The following is a 14,616-nucleotide window of genomic DNA, read 5'->3' on the forward strand; positions in this document are numbered from 1 at the left end:
TTTTCGTCTATCGAGTCCCTTGGAGTCATGTTGCCGCCGTTGCCGGGTCCACGCCGATGGAATCGCTATTTATTATGGAAATTTTTTGATGCAAGATAGAAAGATTTTCAGGAAAATCAGGGTGTCTACGAAAACAGACTGACCAGAAATCAGTACTTTCCCAAGGAATTCAGTACCTCCTCAACAGAAAAATTCAGTACTTTTTCAGTACCTACACACGGAGAAAAAAACCTCGAACCCGAAGTTTAGGTCATATGGATCTCAGAAGTTTTCGGATTGAGCATCTGAACACTTTAGGTCTAGCTGTCGAGGTTCGGATCACACATCTGAAACTTCAGTTCTTACAACTGAAGTACTTCAGATGTGGGAACCGAAGTTTCTCAGATGTGAGAACCGAAGTTTTTCGGATGCGAAAACCGAAGTACTTCAGATGCAAGAACTGAAGTTTCAGCTGTGTGATCCAAACCTCAACAGCTGGACCTAAAGTGTCCAAGCTGCGTTCAAAATCCAACCCTACCTACTCTCAGAGGCAGAATCACTAGCAGAGACTGTCAGTCAAATTAAAGACATCCTTGCAGGAGAAACTGCGTCTTTAATATACATTTTTTGGTCACGTTTTCTGTCAATTAAAAAAACAAAATAACCTCCCCAAAAGCCGTCCTCGTCATTGTCAAACGGTAGACACATTCGATACAAAAAGTTCAGAATAAATGCAACGTCATTTCGAGTTTGACTTTTTATTTGCTTTCAATCTCCGAATAGAGTTCGATGCTCGGAGAGGTTTTCAACAGAAATCAATGGGGCTTTTTTTAGCCGTGAATTAATTAGGAAATGTAATTTGCGCTCCGAGGCGCTGCCATGGTGACATTAATTACGTAGGGGCAGGATTGAAAAACTTCCGGCGAAGGAAGTGGAAACTAATTGTTGAGCTGGAGAAAACTGCACACTAGGAACGCAACGGCTCCCGGCGACCAAAGCTAGCTCTAGCCCGACTGGGTTGTGGATGAATAGTGATTCAAAATTCAAATTTGTTTCCTCACTTGAGTGCTTTAAATTTATCCACCATGTATTTTAAAAACTCGCCGGTTTTCTCGTTGACCCCCTTTTGTGTGTGGAATAGTTGATGGACTTGGAGGTTGCAACCATTTAAATTACCTGTCACAGCTTAGCTTCACAGGTTTCCGTGACAGAAAACAATTTAGTTCGACGATGATGTCATTTGCATTACTTTGTGTGTGAGGTCCCGCAGTGTACTTCATGTGTTGGCAGATTTTTTATCACCGTAAATGCGGATAATGTTTTGAAAAAATTATGAACATAAGATGGTGCCTGGTGCCTTTCAGTGAAAATAAGTCATCTCCAGATTAATTTATTTGAGTTCCAAAATTGTATGATAATGTGTTTTCTATAATAATGAGAGCAACTACAACCATGAGTATTTAGGAAAAAAGGATAGGAAAAAAGTTTCCTCTATCTTTGAGTGTTTGTCTGCATTTTCTGGAGATCTCACCACGTGATGTCACATGTGGAAAGGGTAGAGGCACTGCAAATTTTTTTGAGTATACCTCTATTAGAAAGCCGATTTTATGACAATCGGTAAAGATATCATGTGAGTTCCCAGCCTGAGAGGAAATTGACAGTACAGAAATGTATCCTAGTCATGAAGGGGGGGGGGACTTCCGCGTGATGAACTATTTACCCACGTTCATTAATTCCTAAAATTTGAATGAATGTAATTATAAAGTATCTCCACTTCACGATATTTCGGAAAGGCTTCAATGACTGAATTTAAATTTTACCATCAAAAGTTTTGCGACGAGGGAGCGCAGCGTGACGATAGAGGAACGAGGGTTTTCGATGACAACGATGATACAATCTGGGAGGATATTTCAAAAACGATTTCAATATTATATTTTTCGTGCAGGCTGAGGTATTGTGACGGCGCGGCGTATCAAGTTCAATCTCAAAGTATCTCATAACTTTTCCTCGCGATCACAGGGTCGCCACCGAAACGCAATAAAAAAATTCCCTGACTTTTCCCCGACATTTCCGACGTTTTCCCTCACTGTTCCGAAGAAAACCTGGGGATGAAAATCTTAGCGCCGGAATCAGTTTAACACCCCGCCCTATCTTCTTCTGACAGTGTATTTTCTTTAGGAAACACCGGAGAAAGATCCAAGAGTCTAGACTCTTAAAAAATTTAACAAGAAAAAATACTCTTGATCGAAAATCTTGGATTGCAATATTTGGATTTTTGCTTAAATTACAGAGAAATCCGCTCAGATTACGAGGTTTGGCTCTCGATTCAAGCATAAATCCGATTGAATCAAGACCATCTTTTTCTGTCAAGCTTTTTCTGGTCTCGGGCTCCAAGACAGGTTTTTCCGGTCAATCCTAAAATTTTCCCCTCCCGATTCAAGTAAAAAATCTGATTGAATCATTGAGTTTCTGAGTTTTCCTGCCACATTTTTGAAGAGTCTGGAATCCGGATTCAAGAGACTCAAGATTCAAGATTTTTTTCCAGTGAATCCTGATTTTCCCCCTCCATTCCTTTAATTTTCGCGGTCATCGGCAACTACGTAACCAACCATTGAAATTCACCGGGCACAACTAACACTTTTCGATCGGAGATAGTGAGATAAAAAAATGTTAGGAGAAAGTTAAGAAAAGCAAGCACCGGGCGAAACGGAAAATTCGGAGCTGTTAAAATTATAATATAACGCCCGTAAAAAGTAGGATGGTCGCTCTTGGAGAGGAAAACTTCATCCCCCAAGACGATGGGCCCATTACACGCCAGATTTTCCTCCCGTGGAAAAGTATGAGAGGTGAAGAATGGACCAATAACTCTCTCTTCCGTCCCGTTTCGTCGCTCTTCCGACGTAAGGGCGTAGCTCTATGTCCGCATGAGCTCTAGAGAGCATTGGTTTATATGTGTATCAGGGCTCAGGGGGAAATCGATATACGCCCTTACGCGAGAGGAGCGACGATTTAGGTGCGAGGCGGAATCGCCGAATGACCATTTAGACGGATCATAGGATATTCTGGCGTCGCGCCTCGGAACAGGTTGTCCAAAAACGGAGTGAAGGGTGCCGAGATGGATAATGACGTAAGCCCACGGAACTCGTGGGTCCTCGATTCTTCACTGACCTACGGACACGAGAGTCCATTTGTTTCTCAGCGTTTGAAACATTGTTCATTTCTACCTTCGGAGTGTCTCGGCACACTCACTTTAACGGTCCCTCCATAAAGCGCCTGAAAACAAAGTACTTAGAAGATTGATACAATAATCGTAACATATAGACCATTTTCTGCCTCGGAAAAAGTGCGTCGAATCTCCGTGCTTCTATCAACTTTTTCAGCTTTTAGCTCCCCCTTTTCATCGGGAAAAATATTCTTCAAACGATTATTTTTGTCTGTCGAAGATTTTTCAACCTCAGGCGCGGGTTTAAACGGCAGTTAAATGAGCTTTACCCTCAACTCTTCAATTTTTCGAATAAGAAAGAATAATATTACCGAACATTCCCTGATCTCCGAATATTAATTCGTTTCTTCTCTTCATACACATTTTGTCTCTTGTTCTCTTACTCCGTGACGGGCCAACAATTTAGGCACGTTTGGTACTGATTTGAGAGGATTATTATTTGCAGCATACTTACTCATGTAAATGAATATTTGAAAATGCGGGCCAACAACAGTTCCTAGGCTAACTAAAAAAACCGAATTGAACCGTTTAATTTTTAATCCCCAACAAAAACAATGACTTGCTGAAGTATTACGTTCCCATCAATTTCTACTTTTATATAGTGGTGTCGTCTAGTTTGTTTTTGCAAAATCTCATATACGCGACCACTGCCTCACTTGAGTTGCATATCCTACCCCTTCAAACTCACAAGTAGGTACATCCATCAACACCTGATGATTCTCATATCGCCGGTGAAACTAGTTGACCACGTATCCCGGTTTGTGACGTTACACTGGAAAAAAAACACATTGAATCTAGAGTCCGACTCTTAAAACATCGACAAGAAAAACTACTCTTGATTCAATCAGAATCTAGCTTAAATCAAGAACAAGTCTCTTAATTTAAGCGATTTCGTTTTGATTCAGCAAAATCCGATTGAATCAAGAGTATTTTCTCTTGTCAATGTTTTCAGAGTCTGGACTCTAGATCCAATGTGTTTTTTTTTCCCAGAGTACATACTTCCCATCTTCCTTCATTTTTTGAAAGGTTGACTGCTCGACGCCAATTAATAAAAACTTCCGATTTTTTTCTCCTCTGTGCGAAGAAAATTCTTTGAAAACTTTAAGGAATGATATTTATTCGTTCTCCTTCAAAAAAATAAAACGGAAGCGGAGATTTTTAAACGTCGCAAACGAAATACGTGGTCTAGTAGTTTCACCGCCAATATACTGAGGAGTTCTTATATACTGCAGTGTCACAGATATGGTGCGGCAATGATATTCCTCAAATGAAAAGCCGATCCGGACGACTTGCAAAATCCGCGTGCGCCGAGCCGGGAGTATTCCATCTGGTGCGCTTCCGCTTGATGCATCGCTGAGATGATAAATATTCGTTTAATCTACAAAATTGGGGAGGCACTGCTCCGCGCGGAGAGGCCTGTCGGTGTGCAGGAACGCGGCTGAAAATAAGGCTCAAGGAACCAGGAGTCCTCGGGGATGGTAAGGGCGAGGGAAAAATTTATCGAGAATCGCTGTCACATTTTCCATCCATCAACCCGCGCCGCACCCCTTACCGGCCGCCCCTCCGCCGCCCGTGAAAACTAACATAATCTAGCCAGTGATTTCACGTAATATTTCATTTTCTCGTACTTATTTATTCCCTCCCGTTTTGAGAATTATGTTACTGTTCTAACGCACGGCATTCTACCAATTTTTCAGCCTAATCGGCTACGGAACAGGATCACGACTACGAGCTTGGAATTTAGAAAAGAGCAGCACTGGGTTTCTTGCGATTGGGGGTGGAATAATGAGTATCTCATAAAGAGTCAGATTATTCACAAAATTTTAAGCGAATTCAGTCTTTGACGGAAGTCCTGGAGGTATGACAGCAATACTTCTTCAACTCGCGCATCGTATATTTGAACGGATATGCATTACTTTCTCTGCCGTGATAGAGAAGAGAGCAGTAACTGTCAAATTTTGAAAATCGAGTTTCTTTCAAAATTCGTTCAAACTCTATAACATGAAATCACTGAAATTGCTAAGACAGCGAAATTAATCTTTAGTGTATCAAAACGAGACACATGAGAAAGCCGTAAGTGCGCAAAAAATGACGTAGTTTTAGGCAAGACAGCAGTGCGTGACAATATTCCTCCAGAGAGCCGATGCAAACCTGAATTCTAACCTGAAAATGTGTCTATTGTGTGTCCAAAACGCAACTACGAAAGCATGCAGAATATGGCACTTACGGCTGTTTTGCCTGACAATAAACTAACATGAAAATTAAAAATACCCTTTTTATATAATTGAAATAAAATCAGTCGATCTTTAATCCTTCACACGATTTCTAGGAGTCTTCTACACGATTAGTGGCAATTTGACAAAGAACGGAGGCTTCTTTCAATAGCATTTTCCAGTCAGAAGCTTCTGAGCCCGTTTTCTCAAAACTTCATTTTTACACTTACTGCTCTCTCCGATATCACGGCAGTCTTGTGTAAAAGGTAAAAAAGGGCACTAAGCTCTTTGGGTCAATATTTTCGAGATTTGAATCCACGGCAAATGCAGAGCGAGGAAGAAAAGGGACCATCAAGTTAGTGTTCTCTTACATAAATAATTCTCTGATACAAGCCAAAATTAAGTTATTTTTCTCCCATCAAACGTTAGGGGGTGGTCACTAGCCTCGGTTCGAATGAAATTCGAGGGAGGGGAAATTACTCCATCTTGTTTTTAATGAAGAATAAACGCGGAACTTATTCGAGAAATAATGGATACGAACAGCAAAAGTAAAGTTAGTTCTCACGGAGACGCGGGGCTTTCGACACCATAAAAACTTTGGGAGTTTCCAAAATTTTACCGCTTCGCAGTAGTGGGTGGAGGTGGCCTCACGAAAACTTACTTACTGCTCGGTCGGTTAAAAGGCCTCGCTGACGTCTCTCTTTTGAAATATACAATAGTAAATCAACTCGAAACTTTACGAGTTTCAGAAAGCAAATGGTAATCAAATTTTTAATTAAATACAGAGTTACAACCCAGCTAAATCTAATATTTTATTGATTGTTATACATCAATAAAAACTTCCCTATAAAAGTTGGTTTAAGAGGGTTTTGTAAGACAAAAATCAAATAAATTTACACTCAGAGGAAAGGCAAATTGTAACTTCCGATGAATAAAAACTATCGTGAATACTTAGAATTATTCACAGAATCTGGAATTATAACGTCACATCAGTTAAGCTTCAAGACATTCCAGTTTTTGTTCGCTGTTTCTTGAGAATAAGAAGAGGAAAAAGAGTGAATGAAGGAGTAGGAAGAGAGCCATCATGCAAAGAAGACGTGAGAAATTGAAGAGATGTGGGTGGGTATTTAATAGCGGATTTTCTGCTAGTTCGGATTTGGTATGTTTTCAATTCATATCTGTTAGGACAACAACTTTAAATGTTCTAGAATATATTTCAAGTAATTAGGACATTTTGGCGACTTCTCAAAGGGAGGATTCCATGAGTCCCTTTTTCCATTCTAACTACCTCCAACTATTTTTTCTGATGTTTTACTTCATCCCCTCTCTGCCATCGCTGTTTTCAATTAAACGAGGCATGGGAGGACATAAAAAGGGTTGCAAAAAACTTAAACTCACCGATTTGATTCACATTATAGGAAGCAACTACATGTAGCAAATGCACGAACAGCGATTCAGGTTGAAACTCACCTGGAAAAAAACAAACAAAGAAATTAAAATTACAATTTTGTGAGGGAACAAAACATCCAGATCCACGCAGTCAATATATTGACGTTTAAAAAAATATCTATTATATTCACAACCAAATTGAATATCCTCATTTTTAAAGTGATCGGCAATACTGGAAAAACTAATGACAATTTTCGAAGGCTCGTCTCAAAATGTGTTATGTCTTAATTTCGTACGTCCTAATTAGCTGAAATTTTGGTGATAAAAATGATTTTTTCAATACTAATGGTAGTTGGGTCTACAAGGGAAAGGAACACAAAAGACCGAACACAGGAATAAATGTGACAAGGTTTATTCAATAAATGCAATCGTGAATTATTAGGAAACCGAGACAAGACTGAAGCTGTGAAGCAAATCACGCATACACCAGTATCTCCGGCTAAAGAAGATACAAGAGATATACAAGAAGAAAGTTCCGAACTGCCGGACGGTTAAATATGAAGAAAAAGGAGCACCAATTCACATTGATAGCGTTGTTGACTGATAACAAAAATACAAACTGAAACCAGTCACGTGTTTCCGAGCGCTCAAAATTAAAAAGGAACTTTTCTCGCGATGGATTAATCCCATGGGAGATATGGGGAGAGAAGTAATGGCAAACGTGATAGGTCAAACGGAGAGGTTAATTCAGTAGAACTTCCTCTCCAGTCTCAAATCGAAACCAGCCTTCTCATCCTCTTAGCTCCCGTTGGAAGCGAGTAACCGTCAACTATCGATTTTCTGAAATGATGAGTTCCAAAGAGAAACCTATAGAGATATCCGACCAACTTACCAATTACCGACAGTCCCAAGCTGACAAGTAACTTTTGTTTCATGGGGGCACTGAGACTTTACCTGTCCAATACGCCGCGACAGGAATTCTCGTGTTCTCTGCCGGAAAAACCATAAAAGACTTGACGTCTATTTAAAATAATAGAGATATACTGCTTGATCAAGGAGATTACTTTCTGTTTGAATAAGTGATTTCTGTCGTGGTATATACATCGGATATACCTTTTTAATCAAACGGGGTATTTTTCTGAGGGTGCTCGACTGAGATGTGTAGGCATCGCGCATTTTTACTGAACATTACAATACAAGAATTATATGTGAGAAAAATAAATCCTGAAAAGTTTTACTTATCGACGGAGCTTTCAAATTCTTTTTAGGCCATGGCAAAATATACACGCGGACGTTATTTTTTCTACACAGACGACCGCTTGCAACCTGTTTTATTCTCAAATTTTAAAAAAGAACATTCTTCGTTGTTCTTCGAGGCCCTGTTCTAAAATGTTTCAATTATTCCATTGGAAACTTTTTAAAGATGCAAGGGAAAAGGAAATAAATTATTTCTTATGAACTTTGAAAAGTTTGATTTATCGGCGGAGCTTTCAAATTGTTCTCAGGTCATTGCAAAATATACACGTGGACGTTATTTTTTCTACAGACGACCGCTTGCAATCTGTTTTATTCTCAAATTTTAAAAAAGAACATTCTTCGTTGTTCTTCAAGGCCCTGTTTTAAAACGTTTCAATTATTCCATTGGAAACTTTTTAAAGATGCAAGGGAAAAGGAAATTAATAATTTCTTATGAAATTTTCAGGTTCAGCCCGAGGTGGAAGAAATTAAAAATCAATGAAGGCTCGAATTCAAGCTCTCCAAGAAAATTATTTGAACGGAATAAATAAAAGATAAGCCCCATCAGAGAAGCGAAAAGCCAATTAACCGTAAGTAGATTCTTGCTGTTTCGTTCAACTCGAACACAAGATCCTACTTCACGCTGCCAGTTCACCAAAAAATCACCCTTTTTCGATCATTTGTAGAACGGGCGAGCATCAACTGATAAAATGGGTGAGTATATAAAATCATGTTTTCAAATTAAAATCTTACGGATTTGTAAATCTGTTCAAGTTCCAAGTCCACTATATTCTATAAATGAAGTAGACGTGATTCTCTTAAGGGAAATGGAGAAGCGGGATTTTACATCAAATCAAACGGAACTAAGCGCCAAAATATGAGGAACTCATGAGCCGTGGGCATGTGCCAAGAGCGTTGTGAACAGGGCTCATGAGTTAAAGAGCCACGATCCCGATCTCCTCGTCCTGGTCGTCGCCACTGACGTCACTGGCGCTTTTTAATTCCCATTTATTCTTGCGGCCCTCAACTAACAAGTACACTTCTACCGGCTCGAGAAACGCCGTAAGACCATCACTACGTGCTAAGATTTCTTCGATAAAAACCGAATTAACTGGAAAAATGCGATATCTATTTTTCCAAAATTTTCAGAAAATTGCTTACGAAATTTAATCTAAAATATCTGAAAATTTAAAGGAAAAATATGCATGAATGTTGTCAAAAATACATGTTTTATCAAGGGAAATTTGGAAACTCTCGACTGTTCATACGACGTTCTTCCTTTGCACGGCAGACTTCTTCATCCCTACCCGTCTCCAGAGTACCTTTATGACAGAGTATGGCCAATCGTATCTTTTATTACAGGAAAACTGTGCCGCTTTTTGATTGGTCAACGAGTTTTTAGGCTTCATGATGCTCTTACGCCTAAATAAACAAACAAGATGGCGGCTCACCGTAACATCGATAAGAAGCTAAAATTTGACAAAAAGTTCAATCGTGTGGCAGTAAAAATTTAAACTTCGAATAACACTTGCAAAAACAAATGAAAACACTGATAAATCGCTTTTCGCCTTAATCACAGGAGGATGTAAGATATGCATGACCTCAAACTTGGCTTGCTGATAACAACGCATCTTCTTGTTATTTACGGCCGTAAGAAAAATCGTGTCCACCTACAATTCACGCGACCAATGAAAAACCGGCACAGAAATGGCCATACTCTGTCTAAAAAGGTACTCTACCCGTCTCTACTTCCTTAAAGCAGAAATCCGTCCATTTATCTCAGCGAAATCTCACAACCGAGGACCGACGCATTATTAATTGCACTCACACTTAGAGACTGACACTTATTATTAGTCGAGGAAGCTCAGCGTTTTGCCTAGATGTGAGGAATTTTCCCTTTGCTTGCCTCGGATCCTGCGGCTGCTCTCCTGAACCCAATTAAAGGGAGTATTATGCACCTCTACTCACCGTGGTGGTGGTCGTATCCTCCTGAATTACATGAATCGTAAATCGTAGCCGAGTGCGTTGTCTGCAATGAGCTGTTCTCCTATCGTTCAAGTCTCTTCATCCCCCCCCCCCCCGGCCCCCTCTCTGGTCCTAAATCCCCTGCCTCTCTACGCTTATCTTTCCCGCCACTTTTCAGTGGATCTCCCGTAAGGTGGAGCTCCATTCAGTCAGTTGAATACCTCATTACGCTCCTGAATCATAGGTGTACGGAAAAGAGGTTAGGAAAAGAAGCGGTGAGTGCAAGGACCACGGGTAACTGGTCATCAGCATCAAAATCAATGTTTCATTAATGCGCTGCTACACAATTTCATCATTTTCATACTTGTTTTATTTGTCTTAAAAACGCAGCTATGAAAAATACGGAGGTGATACTGATAGGTATCCCAACTGAGGCCTCCGGTGGTTTTGAACGCGACAAAGCCTTGGAAAGCCCTGGCGAAACTTCTGAAACTAAAGTTATCCTGAGCTACGAGCGATTTAATTTTTCACACTCAAATTTTAGATTGAAGAAACACTGATAAGAAAGAAGCAATACGCATGTGCAACAAAACTGAGCGATTAATTTGCGTTTAGGAAAACTAAATACGTGATGAAAGAGAGCTCCTCAAAGTCGATAGTTCCTCGGTGAAACCAAACCAATTAGACTACATTAAGCAATTAGGACCTACCATTTCTTGCTCATCCGTAAAAACGCGTGTACGCTTACGGAAAATAATGGCATATACGTTGTTTTTAAACTGAGCCAGAAACTGTAGTTCCAAACTGCAAAATGTAGTCCAATAATTACTGATTTATAAATGAAACGAAAACTTAGCGACAAAAATTCTTGCATCAAACAAACCAACAGAATTTTATACCAGATCGATGGTAATGAACGTAGATTGAAATTAAAATACGTACGAAATATGTGGGTGCGAGGCGGAACCCAAGCCAAGTCTCGTAAGTAAATGTAAGAGCCTCTGGAGATTAATCTAGGTCAAGTATTCTAAGAACGCTGATTCATCATTAAAATTTTCTGCAAAAATAATTTAATGAGGAGCCGCGTACTTTTAATTCGCGTTTGAGGTGCCTTAGCGAAATAAGTGATACGGAATATCGACGCGGAGAAATAATATCCCTGCATAGCTCCGCCGAAAGAGAGAACCGTCGCGTCGGTAGTGAGGTTGCTGTACGCAATCATCTCGGTCTCATATCAATTTCGCGTATGCGAAAGTCCTTCTGAGCTCTTCTATGGTGTGATAACTCTTTCTTATCCTTCTCGTTCGTGGTAACAACCTTCGAGCTTTTGAAAATATGAAAGTATTCGTCTGTGTGTATGTGGTTGTTCGGCTGTGAATACGTGTACTGAGATATTCTAAGGCTCAGGGTTTTTCTAGGAGCTCTGATGTTTTTTAAGTGCAAGAAAATAGTAAAAAGGAACCGTTGTTATTATGACGACCCCTCCTTGGAATTCAGTTTCAACCTGGAGTTCTGGTCTCAGTTGAGATTTTACCAAAAAGGAACACTGTTGAGATTACAATTTGGGTTAGAATGGAATCCATTATGAGGATTATTTGAACTATACTTGCAACGATTTTGGCTATTTTTCCGTGAAGGAAAGAAAGGATAAAGGAATGGACACCAAGATGGATGGACGTAGGATACTAAGATTACTATTATTTATTTTAATTATTTTGTAATAATATATTATTTTTTAATTAGTTTCTGATAATATATTATTATTATTTAATTATTTTGTAATAATATATTATCTTTTTATGTAATAATAAAGAATTTAAAAAAAAGGCCTGACCAAGAAATTGGACAGAGATTGTTTTTGTCATCGCCGTGTTCCATCACGGCCATTAATCATAACGTGTTATACTTCATAGTTTTAATTTAAAAATGAAATAAAATTCATAGTAATTAATTTTAAAAGTTGCAATAAAGATTACCGTGATAGTGATCACAACGCGTGGGATTATACGAAGGCAATGGAACCAGTTTCATATTCATGTAAAATCTAGTTCTGCTGGGACACTAAAACAATCTCTTTCAGTGATTGAGTACTAATTTAGGTTCCAACTCCTTAACCCCGACGCACTCGGTTCCTGGTTAAACAAAATGAACCTGAAAAATCCACTCTCCGGCAAAAGAGTTTATACTTCACCCATATACAGTTAAATTTTTTAGAGGGTTCGCGGTTCGCCGTCACGCACCAAACATCATAAGTGGATTTTTCCGCCTAGTGCAATTTCATCCGTAAGAATCGCCAGGTCAACTGTCGCAGCGGGTTCTATGTCGGGCAATTCGCTACTGAGGTGGATAAAAACAACAAAAGAGGGCGAACACAGAGGAAATGCAAAACCCGAGCGCGCTTGACTGAAAAAATAGCACTCAAAATGCAAATTTCCCCTCAGCTAGTGAAACTTCAGCGGAAATGCAAGCCGCGAATTAGCAACGGAAATTCGCGCGTAGAGTGACGAGATTTGAAAAAGAAAAAATAAAAAAGGATAAAAATAAAAAGCAGGCAGACACAAGTTTCTGGAAAAAAATGAGAGAAGAATAAAAGTAACGGTAGCGTCACTGGAGGAAACTTTGGGGCTCCAAGTTTGTGCGGCGGGAGCGGGCGAAGCTGAGTATATCTTTACATCGATTAAAAAAATAAACAAACTTTGAGTTGCCAGCGAGCAACAACACGTCTAAGTTACGAGGATATCCTCGGCATCATAAAAAAGTTGAACTGTTAGCTTCTTCGACAAGTTCTTTGCTCCGGCGTGCGGCGCGGCGCGTATTTGTTCTCACTTTCCCGGCTACGGCGGCGAGGCTCAGCGCGTTTCCCCGGCTCCCCCTGAAAATAATCTTCGATTTTCCCTTTTCACCCTCGAATACACAAGTTTGATTTCGAAAATTCAAACTTACGAGGAAGCTTTGAATATAATTATGCTGTCGGATTCTTCGGGGATTTTCTTCCTCCCCCGCCTCTGACGCGTTGCAGTGAATTTCAAGTGAGCGGGGATCGATAAACGCAGGCTCATTGAAAAGACTTTGATTTTATTTCCACGGCTGGTCAGACTCGTATCGATGTACCCTTCATGCTTTTGCGGCCGTTCTTGTTGGGTTTGGTGCTTTTCTTCGACGGATGATCTCTAATTTATTTCCTTGATCCGCCATCTATAGCTAACGCCAACCTGTCACCAACTTAGATCAAGAATAATAAGATAAAAAAAAATACCTTGAATCTACCTCTTGCTTCATTGAAGCGGCTCGAGCAAACCTGACCAATGTTCAATACATTGTTAAAGATTTTGGGTAGCGAGCGGGGCAACTTAACTTAAGCACATATTCTTCGTCCAGAGATGGTTGATGAGCAACTTGAAGAACAACAAATTAAACTAAAATCATTTTTGGTGACTGATGAAAGTCGGGGTGAACGATCTCCTAGGCGAAGTTTTGGAAATTAAGTTGGGATTGATAAACAAATCAACTCTTTGGTTATCATCGAGCAAATCTGTACGTTTAATTGGACTGAGTTAAGCAGATAGGAACCAACCCACATTTTGAAAAAATTGAGTTATGAGTGGTTTTGAACTCAACCACTGCTCTACTATCTATCGCCAACAATTCAAAGTTTTTGTTGGAGCAAATTTTGCAGACATTGAACTTGAAGTTTATCTTTTACATTGAGTCTGATGCAGGAGCCAAACTTTAAACCTCTTTTTCTCGGTTTGATCCCGATTTGGCTTGGTTCCTTTCTGTTTAACTCCGTCCAATTATCATCCCGATTGCCGTTATGGCTGTTCATTGAACCACCGCTAGCGCTCTCTGCAGGAGAACTCAGAATACCGAGTTATTTCGCAGAACACTGGAAAAAAAAAAATACATTGCATCTAGAGTCCACACTCTTGAAAACATCGACAAGAAAAAATACTCTTGATTCAATCAGATTTAAGCTGAAATCAAAAGGAAATCCGCTCAAATTAAGAGGCTTGGTTCTTGATTTAAGCAAAAATCCGATTGAATCAAGAGTATTTTTTCTTGTCGATGTTTTTAAGAGTCTGGACTCGAGATCCAAAGTGTTTTTTTTTCCAATGAAGTTTTCGTATTCTAGTGATCATAATTCTGAAGCGTCTTGTCCAACGTCAACCAAATACGTGCTCTGCAGATTCTCCCAAAAAAACGAAAAAATTGGGAAGCATCATAACTTTTGCATTATGTGAATGATATCAGTACGGGATCTCTTAAATAAACTGTCTCTCGGTGATGTCACCCTTTCTATCGCAATGACTAAACGGTTAAATTGAAAACCATAGAACGCGAAAGCTCTATTTCAACTGTTAGCATTCTATTTGACCTTGAAAAAAAGGAAACCCCCGTGAGAAAAACTTCTCAGAGCAGCAACGGCAGTGGTACGGAAGGGTTGCGTTATGAACTCGCCCACCGCGAGTTCAATGTTAATTTTTCCAGGGGAGCAGGGATGCAAGACCCTCGCTTTGCCGTCAGGGTCGCGGTGCGGTGTCTGGCGTGCAGTATCAGCTGAGCCATTAGCGGGCGCATCCCTTGTCTCTGGTAATTAGCCCCTGCCCCTGC

At 39.9% G+C, this 14,616-nt stretch overlaps 1 protein-coding gene across 6 annotated transcripts in view; it reads right to left on the reverse strand.

Moving 5' to 3' along the window:
* The window catches only part of LOC109036555 (uncharacterized), a 426,442-nt gene that overhangs the window by 163,162 nt on the left and 248,664 nt on the right, over positions 1-14,616 (reverse strand). Inside the window, exon 1 of one of the 6 annotated variants that reach the window (XM_072300433.1) lies at positions 6,814-6,835. The exons of the other annotated variants lie outside the window; for them this stretch is intronic. The gene's annotated coding sequence lies outside the window, so the exon portion shown is untranslated. Of the gene's footprint in view, positions 1-6,813; positions 6,836-14,616 lie in introns of those variants that run through there. 6 annotated transcript variants of the gene reach the window in all.

The sequence above is a fragment of the Bemisia tabaci genome, chromosome 5, assembly GCF_918797505.1.
Source record: "Bemisia tabaci chromosome 5, PGI_BMITA_v3".
In the NCBI taxonomy this organism is placed as follows: domain Eukaryota; kingdom Metazoa; phylum Arthropoda; class Insecta; order Hemiptera; family Aleyrodidae; genus Bemisia; species Bemisia tabaci.